The sequence below is a fragment of the Apodemus sylvaticus genome, chromosome 15 (assembly GCF_947179515.1).
Source record: "Apodemus sylvaticus chromosome 15, mApoSyl1.1, whole genome shotgun sequence".
In the NCBI taxonomy this organism is placed as follows: domain Eukaryota; kingdom Metazoa; phylum Chordata; class Mammalia; order Rodentia; family Muridae; genus Apodemus; species Apodemus sylvaticus.
The window spans coordinates 14,688,049-14,705,361 of record NC_067486.1 but is presented as its reverse complement, the minus strand read 5'-3'; positions in this window follow the sequence as shown (position 1 = coordinate 14,705,361).

Genomic DNA, 17,313 nt, shown 5'->3' with positions numbered 1-17,313 from the left:
ACAGAGTTACAATGTTTTGGCGTTGCATTAATATAAATGACAAAAGCACTCTGCTTAGAAGTGTTTAAGCAAGACATTATTCTCATGTCTTCTGTCTGCTGTGTATGAGTCTGAATCTGCCTGACTGAAGGTTGTCTGGTTAACTTGTTTGTGCATGTGTGTCTGTGTTTTTTCATTGAAATGTCTGTCATGTGAACTGTGTTTGTGTGTGTGTGTGTGTGCACGCGTGTGCACAGTAAATGTCTTATGTGTCTGGTGTCTGTTTCTATGTGATTCATGGAAAAGTCTTTACCTAATAAAGGGCTTTGCTCTGTCTTTTTAAATTACTTTTGCTTACAGTCCTGTCATTACGTCCTGGTCCATGCTTCCAGAGTTCTTCATCCCATTCTTCCTCACCTCTGCCAGCCCTCCCCACTCCCTGGGATACAAGAGGATCCCCACCCATGCCCATCCCCACCCTTGCCAGCCCTCCCCACTCCATGGGGTCTCAAGTCTCTCTAGGGTTAGGCACATCTTCACCCACTGACAACAGACTAGCCAGCCTTCTGCTGCCTATGCCTCAAAGAACTGTCTTCCTTATTCCATGCAGATATTTGCATTTTCTTGGTCTCCACTTGGATTATTCATGTCAACTCTCTACTTGTTTAGGTATTTGTTTGCATACTCTAATTTTTTGAACAATTTGAAAAAGTTTTAAAGTAGTATTTTTTATTCTACTATAACTTTGGAGTTATGGGTCACTACTTCTGAAAAAATAAAAATGGTATGAATTCACATACAGACAATCATTCAACAAGAACCTGTCATGATCTACATAAAACTACATGAAAGGAAGACAGCTCATCGTTGTGAGAACACAGACAGTACTGATAGAAAGGGAAATAAGCATTATGTTAGGCTAGGTGGTTTGTGAGCTCCCAGTTGACTCCACTTCTCAATTCTAAGTTTGCAGACTTTGTGATCACAGTTGTGCTTGAAATCGCCCATGCTTGGAACTTGAGCTCAGCTCCTAAGGTTTTCACAGCAAGTTGCTCTTACATGGGAGTCATCTAATCAGCCCTTAATTATCTTTTAAAGGACTCTAATTTTTAAGGCAATCTCCTTATGAGGTACTGATTATTGCAATAAATGATTTTATAAATGCCTCCCTTTTTTGCAGTAGTTACCTATTTACCAATATATCCTATAAATTGTCACCAGTTCATTCTCAATAATAAAGTGTCTGCTGAATGGGCATGGTGATAAAGACCTTTAATTTCAGAAGTAAATAGGAAGAAGCAGGTAGATATCTGTGAATTTCTGTGTAGACTAGCCTGGTGTACACAGAAAGTTCAAGGCTATTCAAGGCTGCAGATAGGAGTGTGTGTGTGTGTGTGTGTGTGTGTGTTTGTGTTTTTGTGTGTTTGTGTGTGTGTGTGTGTGTGTTAGTAAGCAGGAGACCTCTCATTTCATCTGAACCATATCACACTATAAATGACAAGTACTTTTGTGAAATTAGTTATATAGTTCTGCTATATTTAGAAGACTCTGTTATAGGAATAAAATCTTGGTGAGTTTTGGGGTATGCCCAGCAGAGGAATTGAGTGTTTTTCTGACTATTTTCTGCACTCTCAAGAGTCGTTCCCTCTTAGTGAGTTGTTGTGTCTAGCCTCAATGACTTTTGCCTTGACTTATTGTATGTTGTTTTATCCTGTTTGGCTGGCATCTCTATGAGACCTGCTATTTTCTGTAGAGGAAATGGAGAGCGAGTGGATCTTTCAAAGAGTGCAAGTGTGCAGAGGGATGAAAGGAGCGGAGGGAGGAGACACTGTTCTTGGGAATTTTGTATGAGAAAACACTTTTCAATAAAAAGAAAAAAGAAATAAAATCTTTTTAATTGATATGAAAGCATACTTCCCTATTATAATGGAACATTGCTTAAAAGAAGTACTCAACTAGGGGTAAAGACAATAATATATAGTCTTGATTTATATGAGAATATAAAGTAATTTTATTTACAAACATCATAAAAATCTTATTCCCATAATGCTCAGAAAATGTAAAAGTGTGTAATTAAAATGATTATAATATACCATTCAAAATAGAATTAAATATAGAAATCACATGGAGGATTTTTTTTTCAAGAATACCTGGTATGTAAAAGCTGACATGCCAATGGGACAGTAAAGTATCCCTTCATCTCCCAGAAGCTAAAATGCTTCTTATTTTTCTGTTTCTAATATCAGGAGTTGCCATGCATATACCATGCATATGTATCATTCTCTCATGATTCCATAAACATCTTCCTGAATATGGAAAAAGTTAACTCTGGCTCAGTGGCATATTTGAACTTATTTTAGGAGCTGATATTTCATAACACTAGAATGAAATGTAAATCTCTCCATTCAGATTAGGCAGAACCTAGAGAGGTAGTCTAAAACACACTATGTTAATGTTGCTTTAATTCAAGTTTTCAAATGATCCCAACAGTAGGATGCAATAAAAATGTGTCAGAACACACACACACACAAACACACACACAAACATACACACACACACACACAAAAATGTTTGACCAATTGGTAAATTGGTAAGTCACTTTCAAATTATAGAATATTTTAAGCTATATTTTCACACACTGGTTTTTCTCAGTAGTTATCTCAGGTGATTTTCAAAACTTGCAATCTACTGTTACAAACCAACCTGAGTATTAGAATTCAAGGTTAGACCACTATAGTATTTCTTAATGGAAGCACACTCAAAGAAGATGAGCAAATGATGTTTAGAACTATCTTAGCTTCTGGTTATCTACCATAGCTATAGTCTACAAATGGGACAAAATCTAAAATAACATATATAAAGTCCACAATTTCAATTTCCTATCAAATAGTTTCCCACTATCATGACAGTAAACTTTAAAACCAGCTTAAATGAACTCATAGCCTGTGATATATATCAACTTTGTAAAAACTGTGTCACAGTTTTATATAATTATTAATATACTATATTGTTATGTCTTTTCTCTGTTGCACAAACATACAATAAAACAAGATTATATAGTTCATGTTTCCATTATCAAAATAAGTGATAAATCATCAGGAGTTTAGAAAAATGCTGTATTAATTTAATAACCATTCTCAAGCAAGAGTTTACAGTAGGGTGTTGATTAGATCCCTATGATACTCAACAGAAGTACGAACCCCACCACACTGAAATGTATTTTTTCCTGTAAAAACAAAATAAGTTTAATAAAATGTCAACCTAAATTCAATCATAAGTCTGATAACGAATCTATAATATAAACTTAGCTACAAGTTGCTTCTGCTACAAACTGGACTTTTAATTAGATTGAAGTGCAATTAACATTAAGATGGGAGTTCAGCAATTTGAAAGTTTACACTAATGATGCCAACATCCTGTAACCTAGTAAAACTTTTCACTTTTACATTTATTATTTATAAAAAGCATTTATTCTTTTATGCTATAACAAGTTTCAGAATTACATCATCTACTCTTTGAATATGCATGTTTATGATTTTACACATGAAAATTTCCTATCATATAGAATATAACAAAACCCATGATTATAAGTTTTAACCGTTATTTTTGACTGACACTAAACACAGAGGTTCTGATCCATGCTCATTTAGGCTTCACATAGAGGATCTTATAAATCCTCTTAAATATCTGAAGGCGTAGTATGGAAAGTAGAAAGCACTTCCAAAGTACAAAATGATGTGTTATGGAAGCATCTTCCATATTTAATGCAACCTATTTTATAATGCATTCCTCAAACACTTAAATTTCTATATGCCTAATATTGAATATGTTATAAAGTCATACATAATACCACATTTCTACCTCAGGGTATTTTGAGTGTTGAAGAATTACACTGCTAGTATATGAAACCTGGAGATGAGATATAGATCTATTTTCATTTATTTTCTTAACTAAACCTTGTATTTTTACTAATATTTTGCCAATTATTTCATGATTTTAAACAATAGATTGTGATCATATTCTCTACTTTCTTCAACTTCTCTTACAGTCACCCTCTGCATCCTTAATTTCTGGTGCACTCAACTTCAAATGTTGTTTTTCTGTTTTCACTGAGTCCTATTTGTGTTTTCATATTATGCTTGGGAGTGAGAATTTCCATGATGTGATATATGTATATTAAAGGTCACATAATTAAAGAAAATTGACTTACCTTCTACAAACACTAACTGACCCTCATCTAATGGTTGGATTTCATGCCCATATTTTTACTTTGTTGAGTTGAGCAAATCTTGTGTATTCTTTTACAGTTATTGAGATTACTAGTGCTACTGGCCTGTGGAATTCCAAGAACATGGCTTTCTTGACATTTTTACTACCTATGACTCTTTAAATCTTTCCAATTCTTATCCCTTTACAAATATCCCTGAAACTTTAAAGGAGGAGTATGATATTTGCATTCCATGTTAGAACAAGGCATTCCACATTTCTTTTTTTTATTCGATATATTTTTTATTTACATTTCAAATGATTTCCCCTTTTCTAGCCCCCCACTCCCCTAAAGTCCCTTAAGCCTCCTTTTCTTCCCCTGTCCTCCCACCCACCCCTTCCCACTTCCCCATTCTGGTTTTGCCGAATACTGCTTCACTGAGTCTTTCCAGAACCAGGGGCCACTCCTCCTTTCTTCTTGTACCTCATTTGATGTGTGGATTATGTTTTGGGTATTCCAGTTTTCTAGGTTAATATCCACTTATTAGTGAGTGCATACCATGATTCACCTTTTGAGTCTGGGTTACCTCACTTAGTATGATGTTCTCTAGCTCCATACATTTGCCTAAGAATTTCATGAATTCATTGATTCTAATGGCTGAATAGTACTCCATTGTGTAGAGATACCACATTTTTTGCATTCACTCTTCTGTTGAGGGAGACCTGGGTTCTTTCCAGCATCTGGCAATTATAAATAGGGCTGCTATGAACATAGTAGAGCATGTATCCTTATTACATGGTGGGGAGTCTTCTGGGTATATGCCCAGGAGTGGTATAGCAGGATCTTCTGGAAGTGAGGTGCCCAGTTTTCGGAGGAACCGCCAGACTGATTTCCAGAGTGGTTGTACCAATTTGCAACCCCACCAGCAGTGGAGGAGTGTTCCTCTTTCTCCATACCCTCTCCAACACCTGCTGTCTCCTGAATTCTTAGCCATTCTGACTGGTGTAAGGTGAAATCTCCAGGTTGTTTTGATTTGCATTCCACATTTCTTAATTTTTGTATATTGGCCAATTGTGGGCCACTACACTAACTATCACCTACTGCTGAGAAGGTTCTCTGATAAGGAATGAGAAACATATTGATCTATTGCACAGCAATAAGAAATTCTGATTCATTTCAATACTATGTCTATTCATCAAGTTAATATTATTAGTTTTCCTTGGGGCCTAGGACATATATAGCCATAGATTCTTGCCCCCATTATCAGTATGAGCTTAATTTCATAGAAGAATCAGTAAATACAATCAGAAAGTGGACTGAGAAGATGCCTCAGTGGCTGAGCTACTCACAGAAAGAGTGAGGAGTTGAGTACAATCACCAGATTCTTAGAAAAACTCAAGTGTAATCCCATTATTGTAGCTTGTTGTACAAAAACTCTAGCCAAATAGGTAAGATCCACATTAAATGATGGCTACCTCACCAAAAGTTAAGGTGGTAATATCTTAAGGAAGACACCTAACGCTCAGATCTATCTTCTACATGCATCCTCACACACAAATGAATCACAAATTCACACAGGAATACACATTAACACACACACATACACATGCACACACACAAATTATGACTATCTTATATGCACTTTTTTAAATACATAATTAATTAAGACTATAAAACAATTACATCAATTCTTATAACTTTATCTTTCTTGAATAAAAAATCCTATATATTTCTTTTTTGTTCTCTTTCAAATTCATACCTATGCTTTCATTAATTGCTTTGACACACACACACACATATATATATATATATATATACACATATATTATATCTTATGTATACATAAGATATGTTTGTATCTTATATCTTATGATATATATATCATATGTATGTGCATGTATATATGTATGTATGTATATCTATCTATCTATCTATCTATATATATATGAGAGCGCACACACTCATAAGTATGTGTGCATGATGAGAACATTTTAGTTAAACCAGCTTCGTTTTTGTTTTTTATTTTATTTTATTTATTTATTTATTTTGGTTTTTTTGAGACAGGGTTTCTCTGTATAGCCCTGGCTGTCCTGGAACTCACTCTGTAGATCAGGCTGGCCTTGAACTCAGAAATCTTCCTGCCTCTGCCTCCCAAGTGCAAACCTGCTTCTTGAATAAACTAGTAAAGGCTTTCTCTTTGATGTTGTATTTCTAGGACTAATAAGATTAGAACTATCTGCATTTAAATTTACAGAAAAAAAAGTGATGTATAGAAGCTACAACTTACAAAGATATCAAACTTGTTAATAGGAACACTGAAATGTATTACAAAACTAGTTCTTCCCACTATATATTTGTCTTCTCACATAAACATTTCTTTTTATTTTGGAGAGTAAATAAAAGAGGCTATTCATGAAGTCTGTTCAATCTGTACAATATCAGGGAAAATTTCTTCTCAATATTCTGAATAAAATCACAAAATGAGATTCATTATGAGGCTTATTTTTCATAATTATACTAAATGGAACAGATGGCAGTTTATTTCTACTACTTTACACTTGGTGCATAGGATCATTTAATTTTTATACCAATCTTCTTCTTTAAAGTTGAAAATGCTAAATTATTGATGTAATTTTCCCGGTTTTATATCCTCAAGTCCTCTCTTCACATGTCTCATAAATTTAACATTTGAAATAGAAAGCATATTTTATAATTAGAAATGTCTGTTATGGCAAAATAGTTTGTATTAAATCTTATTTGCAAAATACATATTGTTTATAACCATTATTTTACTTAGGAAAACAATAGAACATGCTATAGTCTTTCAACAAATAGTAATTAATCAGTATAGTCATAAAAGTCATACAAACTTGTCTATTTTAATATACTAATAAAAATAATAGAATAAGAATAGGAAGGATTTAACAATTAGTCTTCTTAGATGTCTTGTTAACTTCCCTGAATCTATAACATGTATACACATACAAATATATGAATACATATATCTAAACATATATGTATGTAAATATATTTCCATACATATGTAAATATATTTATTTAATATATAGTACTTAAATATTAAAAAGATAGATGTTGAGAAAGTGTTGGTAAAAATCACTTAAAATCTTAAATATTTGAGGTTTTGGACTGAGTCTCTTGTATTTTTCTTGAAGATGATGTGAGCAGGATAACTGTCCTTTGAAACACACACAGAACAAAATGAGTAGACTTTGCCCATAGGACTCTTTTCAATAACATCAATATTTCAAGCCTTGGTATATTCCCAATATTATAAGGAACATCAGGTCCTGATTAAAATAAAAGGGGAATAGTTAAATATACCCTTCCCCCAGCCTTGAGCAGCCTAAATAGACCTTAAGTGTTTGCCACAGTTGGACCTTAATGACCCAGGTGGAGTCAATTTCCTTACAGCAGCAGACTGTAAGCTGAGCTTACTTTGCAGCTCAATCCAGCTGAAACAAAGTGTGGGGGATCTGTGGACTTTCCCTATATAGACACAGTGTTGACTATTAAACTTTGATCCTTGATCAGAAACCTTTGTCTTGGCATCATCCTTCTCTCAACTGTCCATACCTTTTCATTCCCAGCCTCCCTTTCAGGTACCCAGGTTTTCATGGCTTGGACAACTACAGTTATTGTTTGTTTAAAATGTGTTGAGTGTACAAGACATCCAAACCAAATTCATTGTTACCAATCCCACTTAAGCAATGTCTACATTTATAAGTAGTAGTGCAATTTCATTTCCTTTGTACTTCATTTTTTAAATGTCTTTAATTTAAATTTTAATTTAAATTAGTCACATAAAGAGAAAGATCTTAAAACTAAGGGGGGTTGTTAGACCTGTTGGAAGTACTTGCTATTATTGCAGAGGATTAAGATTTGTTTTCCAAAATCAGTAAATGGTGGTTTACAAATGCAAGGAACTGAAACTCCAAGGGATTTGTTCATCTATTCTGACCTCAGTGGATATTTGTATGCAAATGTGCACACACACACACACACACACACAAAAGTGAAAAATAGGAAAAACCAGAGGTATGATCCTGTTTTGATTTGATTAAATGACTTGAAATACCTAGAGATAGAAAGGATTTAACTTAAACCATGTGTTGTGATGTAAACGAAAAATGCCAACCTTCCCATGGCTCCAGGTACTGGATCACTTACTTCCCATTTGATGGGGCAACTTGGAAGATGTTCCAGAAGGGGTTGTGACCTTGCCAATTGAGGCATGTCATTGAGGTCAGCCTTGAAAGCTTGCAGCTTTGCCCCACTTCCAAATCTGCCTGGTTTGCAGGTAAGGAGTGATGTTCCAGCATTCTGCGCAAGCTGCTTACTGTCATGTCTTCCTTGCCAGTGTGAACTCTCCCTGTGACACTGTCAGCCAAACTCAACTCCCTTCCTTAATTTCGCTTTGGCCAAGGTATTATATCAAGGCAATATAAAAGTAACTGATGAACCATGTTTTTGTTCCCACAAATGCCAGACTAAGAATTGCAAAACATTTTATATATTAGGCAATATTTTTATTTTAGGCAATATATTTTATACACAAACCTATAAAAGAATTACAGTTAAAAGATAGATTATATTTATTATGCAAAAAATTTGTTATCATTTTCCTAGTATGCTGCATTGAATTTTGCTTTATAGCTTTTAATTAGATGAGAGTATGATAATTATTTATTCTTGATTACTATTTACTTTTAATGTTATAATTTCTACTATCCTGAAATAATGTTATGAGCTTTGACTTTTTATTGTAAGATTCTGGGAGCCTTAACTTACTGGAGAGACCTCCTTAATGAACAACATAGAGACAGAAATCAATGCAAAAAGAAAGACATTTTTTATTTGATCCAGTGAACTGAGTGGGCCTTTATACAGTCTTCAGGGTGGCCACCATTAGGAACAATGTGATTGGCAGAACAGTGTTACCTTTAAACTAATTGGTTGTTAGGGGAAGAGGTTGGTGGTCAATGGTCTTGAAATAACTCTGGACCTCTCTTAGCCTCAGGGATCTCTCTGTGGTATGAGGATTGTAATTTAGCCTCTCCCTTCTGGGACAGGCAAGTGTTCCATGACCTTTCCAAAATTCCTAAGCTAACCCTTTCATTATGATACTTAAAAATTTAAAATTAATTCAAATAGCCAAGATATGAAAACACTAAATAGACAAAAGAATGAAAAATATGTTCTATATATACAATGATATTTTTAAATATTTTAAAGGAGGAACAATTGATCACCTGAGATAACATGAATAAATCTGGATGACATTTTCTTGATTGTGGTGGTCAATTCTTGGTTATATACAGATGTCAAAAAGCAAACAAACTGAGACAGTGGGGTTGCAATTGTCCATAATAGAAATACTTGGGGGGTAGAGGCAAATGGCTTGGGAGTCCGAAGCTAGAGTTTGCTACATAAAAAATTTCATCTAATTTGTGCTACATTATATTCTTTTTAAACAATAAAAAAGCAAATACACAATAAACAATGGTAAACAAAACTGAGTACACTTTCCCAACTCTAGGGTAGTAAATATGGTGGAATATTTCATATCCAGAAGTTTATAAAAACAAAGATCTGTTTCTTCACAACACAGAAGGAGTATGCACATGGAAGCACTAACATGCCAAGCTTACATGCCAGAAAAGAGATTTAGGAATGCTGCATATTTATGAACTTTATGATATATAGCTTTCTTGCCAAACTTCTGTCCTCCATTTTACAACCAAAGGCTTGATGTACCAAGCACTTAAAAAATATACAGAATCAACAAAGTAGATAATCCAGGTAAAAATCGAATACAGATTAATAGAGGAATCTTAATGGCCAAGAAGCACCTAAAAAAAATTTAACACTTCCATCAGGCAAGTGCCAATCAAAACAAGTCTGAGATTCCATATGAAAGTCATGAGAATGGCTAAGATAAGCATACAATAAAGCTATAGATCTTCCTGGAGACAATCTGGAGCAAGGAAAACATTCTTCCATTGCTGCTGGGAATGCAAACTTGTACAGCCATTTTGGAAATCAATACAGCAGTTTCTCAGAAAACTGAGAATCGGTCTTTGTCAGCCTCAGGGAGTGGAACAGGAGGAATGAAATAGTGGGAGGATGCAGGGAGAGAGAGGACTAGGAAAAAGAACTGGACTGTGGAGCATCTCGGAGTTAGCTAGAAACCTAGTGCAATGGGAATTACCAGAAATCTATGAAGATGAACCTAATTAATAGTAAAAGCAATATATAGCAAACCGGTAGCCAACATCAAACTAAATGGAGAGAAACTTGAAGCAATCCCACTAAAATCAGGGACTAGATAGGGCTGCCCACTTTCTCCTTATATTTTCAATACTGTACTTGAGGTACTACCTCAGGCAATTAGACAACATAAGGAGGTCAAAGGGATACAAATTGGAAAGGAAGAAATCAAACTATCATTATTTGCAGATGATATGATAGTCTACATAAGTGACCCAAAAAACTCCACTAGAGAACTCCTACAGCTGATAAACAACTTCAGCAAAGTTTAACCTAATTAATAGTAAAAGCAATATACAGCAAACCAGTAGCCAACATCAAACTAAATGGAGAGAAACTTGAAGCAATCCCACTAAAATCAGGGACTAGACAGGGCTGCCCACTTTCTCCTTATATTTTCAATACTGTACTTGAGGTACTACCTCAGGCAATTAGACAACATAAGGAGGTCAAAGGGATACAAATTGGAAAGGAAGAAATCAAACTATCATTATTTGCAGATGATATGATAGTCTACATAAGTGACCCAAAAAACCCCACTAGAGAACTCCTACAGCTGATAAACAACTTCAGCAAAGTGGCAGGTTATAAAATCAACTCAAGCAAATCAGTGGCCTTCCTATACTCAAAGGATAAGCAGGCTGAGAAAGAAATTAGGGAAATGACCCCCTTCACAATAGCCACAAACAGTATAAAGTACCTTGGGGTGACTCTTACCAAACATGTGAAAGATCTGTATGACAAGAACTTCAAGACTCTGCAGAAGGAAATAGAGGAAGACCTCAAGAAATGGAAAAACCTCCCATGCTCATGCATCGGCAGGATTAATATAGTTAAAATGGCCATTTTGTCAAAAGCAATATACAGATTCAATGCAATACCCATCAAAATCCCAACTCAATTCTTCATAGAGTTAGAAAGAGCAATCCTTAAATTCATCTGGAATAACAAAAAACCCAGGATAGCTAAAACTATTCTCAACAACAAAAGAAATTCTGGGGGAATCAGTATCCCTGACCTCAAGCAATATTACCGAGCAATAGTGTTAAAAACTGCATGGTATTGGTACAGTGACAGGCAGGTGGATCAATGGAACAGGATTGAAGATCCAGAAATGAACCCACACACATATGGCCACTTGATCCTCGACAAAGGGGCTGAAAACATCCAATGGAAAAAAGATAGCCTTTTCAACAAATGGTCTGGTTCAACTGGAGGTCAGCATGCAGAAGAATGTGAATTGATCCACCCTTGTCTCCTTGTACTAAGCTCAACTCCAAATGGATCAAGGACCTCCATATAAAGCCAGACACTCTGAAGCTAATAGAAAAGAAACTGGGGAAGACCCTTGAGGACATCGGTACAAGGGGAAAGTTCCTGAACAGAACACCAATAGCTTATGCTCTAAGATCAAGAATTGGCAAATGGGACCTCATAAAATTACAAAGTTTCTGTAAGGCAAAGGATACCATCAAAAGTACAAATCGGAAACCAACAAATTGGGAAAAGATCTTCACCAACCCTACATCAGATAGAGGGCTAATATCCAATATATACAAAGAACTCAAGAAGTTAGACCCCAGAAAACCAAATAACCCTATTAAAAAATGGGGTACAGAGTTAAACAAAGAATTCTCACCTGAAGAACTTCGGATGGCAGAGAAACATCTTAAAAAATGCTCAACTTCACTAGTCATCAGGGAAATGCAAATCAAAACAACCCTGAGACTTCACCTTACTCCAGTCAGAATGGCTAAGATTAAAAACTCAGGAGACAGCAGATGTTGGCGAGGATGTAGAGAAAGAGGAACACTCCTCCACTGCTGGTGGGGTTGCAAATTAATACAACCACTCTGGAAATCAGTCTGGCAGTCCCTCAGAAAACTGGGCATGTCACTTCCGAAAGATCCTGCTATACCACTCCTGGGCATATACCCAGAGGATTCCCCACCATGTAATAAGGATACATGTTCCACTATGTTCATAGCAGCCCTATTTATAATAGCCAGAAGCTGGAAAGAACACAGGTATCCCTCAACAGAAGAATGGATACAAAATTGTGGTATATATACACAATGGAGTACTATTCAGCCATTAGAAACAATGAATTCATGAAATTCTTAGGCAAATGGATGGAGCTGGAGAACATCATACTAAGTAAGGTAACCCAGTCTCAAAAGATCAATCATGGTATGCACTCACTAATAAGTGGATATTAGCTTGGAAAACTGGAATATGCAAAACATAATCCACACTTCAAATGAGGTACAAGAAGAACAGAGGAGTGGCCCCTAGTTCTGGAATGATCCAGTGTAGCAGTATAAGACAAAACCAGGACAGGGAAGTGGGAAGGGATGGGTGGGAGAACAGAGGGATGGAAGGGGGCTTATGTGATTTTCAGGGAGTGGGGAACCAGAAAATTGGAAATCATTTGAAATGTAAATAAAAAATATATCGAATAAAATTAAAAAAAAAAAGACTCTTAGCAACAGAGGATAAGGAGCTTGAATGGCCCCATCTCTGCTAACTGTAAGGAGACACTTTCAGCAGGGGGATTTAAACACCAATCCAGATACAAGTCGTTAAACCTCCAATTTGTCCTAACAAATTTGTTCTTGGCTAAAGGTGGTAGAGATTGTTTGAGTGGCCAATCAGTTACTGATCCAGCTTGAGATATAGTCCTTGGGAGGAAGCCCAGCCCTAACACTGCCTGAAGGGCTAGGAACCAGAGGCTGGACAGCCAATAGATCTAGAACAGAACCAAACACAATTGGCAAATCGGAAACAAACGAAAAAGTCAGTGATGATATGATTACTAATGATAATTCTCCTCTACTCAGACAGGAGCCTAACATTATCACCATGAGAGGTGGTTCAGCCAGCAAGTGATAGAAACAGATGAAGGGACCCACACCCAAACACTAGACAGAACTCGAGAAATCCTGGGGAAGAGGTGGAAAAATAATCTACAAGGGTCATTGACACCACAGGAAAACCCAATGAATCAACTTACCTGGACTCCTAGGGCCTCACAGAGACTGAAGTAACAATCAGGAAAACTTCATAGACCAAGCCCCTGTAGCCGCCCACGTCCACATGAGAACCGGAATACCTGGAAGAGAATTCTGGGGGTGATGGGATGATGGGAAGGAGGCGAAAGAGAAATTGAGTCGAGGTGACAGTTGCTGGTCAGGACTGACTTTAATATTATTTTGCCAAGATATATAGTCTTTAGAAAACAATCCTGCCCCCAACATCAAAGGGCAGGCTGAGAACTCCTTGGCTCCATTTTCTCAGCAGGTCACCTGCTTCCAGTCTGGCGGGTCTTTGCTGGCTTCCAGGTGAGACTGCCTTGAGGCAGTCTTGGTCGTCAAGGTGAAAGTGCCTTGTTGTTCCAAGGAACAAGGGCCAGAGATAACACCAGTGGAAGAGTGGGGGCTGCCAGCCAGCTCAATGCTGTGGGGGAAGGGACAAGCCCCTCTGTGAATCTGCTGTGGTTGTGTAGCTTCATCTTTGTGTGGTACTCATAACACACAAAGATGTGATATGGGGGCTGTCTCTGATTCTGTTAGCTGACTTTGCAGACCTTTCCTCCTACTGGATCACCTTGCCCAGTCTTACTGCAACTTGATATATCATGTTTGGTTTATATGTCTGGGATGCCTGCTCTTTTCTGAAGAGAAAGGAAGAAGAGTGGACAGGGGTGGGACTGAGGGTGAAGACCTGGCAGTGGGGAAGGGAGAGGAAATTGTGGTTGAGATGCACTATATGTGAGGAGAATAATATTAATAAAACACGTGTAAAATGAAGACTGCATGAAAAAAAAAAAGAACCTGTCATGTTAAAGAAAAAAAAATAAATGATATTCTTGACAGAACCTATTGAGATTCATTTTCGGAGTATAAAACTGGACTCAGCCATACCTTATTCTACAACTGATTTTCAGGAAAAATCAACAAAAATTTAATTAGACTGGATAGGTGCCCGTACAAGATTTTTTAAAAATTATCTTTAATCATTTTGTTTTTTATAGTACAGTCATTATCCCCCTCCCTATCAGTCCTCTGATAGTTCCTTATCCCATTCCTCCTCCCCTGTCTCCAAGAGGATGTCTCCATCCTCTCTCCCCAGCCTACCCCACCAAGCCTCCTGACTCACTGGGTCCTCAGGTCTCTCCAGGGTTAGGTGCATCTTCTCTCATTGAGGCTATACCAGGCAGTCCTCTGCTGTATATATGTTGAAGGCCTCAGACCAGCTAGTGTATGCTGCCTGGTTGGTGTCTCAGTAATTGAGAGATCTCAGGGATCCAGGATAGTTGAGAGTGCTGGTCTTCCTATAGGGTAGCCCTCCTTCTCAGCTTCTTTCAGTCTTTACCTAATTCAACCAAAGTGGTCCCCATCTTCAGTCCATTGGTTGGGTGTATCTATCTGCATCTGTCTCAGTCTACTGCTTGTTGGGCCTCTCAGAAGGCAGCCTTGCTAGGCTCCTGTGTGTAAGCACACCATAGCATCAGTAATTGTGTCAGGTCTTGCAGACCCTCCTTGAGCTGGATTCCAGTTTGGGCCTGTGACTGGACCTCCTTTCCCTCAGGCTCTTCTCCATTTTTTGGCAATGCAGTTTTTTTCAGATAGGAACAGTTCTGGGTCAGAGTTTTTGACTGTGGGATGGCAAGCCCATCCCTCCACTTGATGTTATTTCTTTCTACTGGAGGTGGATTCTACAAGTTCCCCACTGTTGGTCATTTCATCTAAGGTCCCTCCATTTGAGTTCTAAGAGTCTCTCACCTCCCAGGTCTCTGGTACATTCTACAAGGCCCCTCCCCACACCTTCTACCACCTCCCTGAGTTGGCTGTTTCCATTCATTCTGCTAGCCCACAAGGCTTCACTCCTATTCTGCCCACCCAATACCTGATCTAAATCTCAATATACATTTAACATGTATATTTGAAGACTTGCTAATATATTAGTAAATAAATTACTCTTAATCTAAAATCATAATATCTATGCTTCTACATGTGCATTTATGCTCATTAGAAATGTGTGTGGCAAAAATTTGAATTTTATTTATTAATTTTCATGTCTAAATAAAACCTCTAGAAAATAATAGATACCTACATAAATATATGTATATATATGTTGACATATGTATATATTTACATGTACAGGTATATGAATAAAACAATAAAGAATAAAGACACTTATGAACAGGGAATTATTGTAACACACCAAGGAGTGTTTAAAAATGGGAACCTTCTATGCTTTAATTAAAGCAGCCCAAAACAGGACTTGAGTTACTCAGGTCATTTGTTTCCTGACTTTTTTATTTCAAGTTAAATACTCCTAAGGTAGGTCACATAATTCAGTGACCTTTAAAGTAAAATTGAAATATTTGATTTTACTACTTTTCTTTATCTCTTTTTCTCTCACCACATGCAGCCCATAAATGCCAGTAGAATTAATTGCCTAATTACAGGGAACAAAAACATTGCCTTTAGAAAGATTTGAAATTTGTATATCCTGCTGTGGCGATTTTGCTTGACTACCTGACCTATGCAGTCTGTACTTCTTAAAGAAAGAAAATGAGCAGACTATTTTAGAGCACATTTTAACTTATAATGAGGGAAAAAAAAACTGCCCAATAATTTTTATGACAGTTTATATTTAAGGACTATCAGGGATTAAACTGGAGCCACTTTACTGCTTGATATTTAAACACAATACATATGCATATACATACAACATTAAGGTCAGCAACATCAAAAATATATTCATCATGTGTTTGTGACACAATGCACATTTCCCAGGCATGTTGGTTGGAGCAACTTTATTATCAAGTTGCAAAAAAGAGTAATGTACACACTGTAGATGCAAAACTAGTTCTACCACCTGGAGCTGAGGCACCTGTAAGTGCTTCTTTTCTAGGCATATGAGACCCAGTGTCTTGCTAATGGCTTAGTGTTGGGGGTTACTTCCAGGTATCCTGACTGTCAGGGGAATGAACTTTTGAGATTTGAATAAAAACTCTGTAGTTTTAGCTAGACTTGGTAAATTAGATGGGCTGAAAACACCTAAAGGGTCTGTACTGTGGCTTAATTCTCTAACATTTAAACACAGTCAAACTGGCAAAAAGACTCTCCAAGTGACAATTCTTATCACAAAGTTTCAGGGCTATCTATATCAAAATTCCCTTACAAAACAGTAAATTACTTGTGATCTTTATAATAAGAATGAGTTCTATTGTCAGATAAACAGTTTCAGAGCTAGGGCCTAGAGGAAAGATTTGTAATAAGCATAAGGATAAATCGATTGACAGAGGATCCAAAGCATATGGAGCCTCTTTCAAAAGGATGAGTTCTCTCTCATATGGATGAGCTCTAGCCCCTGAGAGACAACACCCAGGATTACGACCTAAACACTACTCAGGATTTGGTGGACATTCAGGTGACTCCTAACAGAGAAGTAGAGAATTGGTAGGTTGTTTTGGACAAATTCACTCAAGCATTATAATAGCCAAGAATCATCCATTTCTTCCCTTGAAGAAAAAAGAAAGCAGGTCTGTGAGCTTAACAATCCCAGTTTCTCCAATGCTTACCCTGAGCTGTGATTCCTACAGCTTAGAGGCTTTCTTTAGTCTAAAAGCTAAAGACTGGAGAATTTTATCCGTAGATTTTTTTTTACAGAGAACTTGAAGCATGATAAGGAATGTGATAAAACTATCCTGTATGAAATTCTCAAAGGATGAATTGTAAAAAATGGAAAGAAAAAGCTGAAAGACTTGCAAAAGTTGTTATTGCCTTTGTTGTAAATGTTTGACATACCTAAAGTGTCATTATTTATTT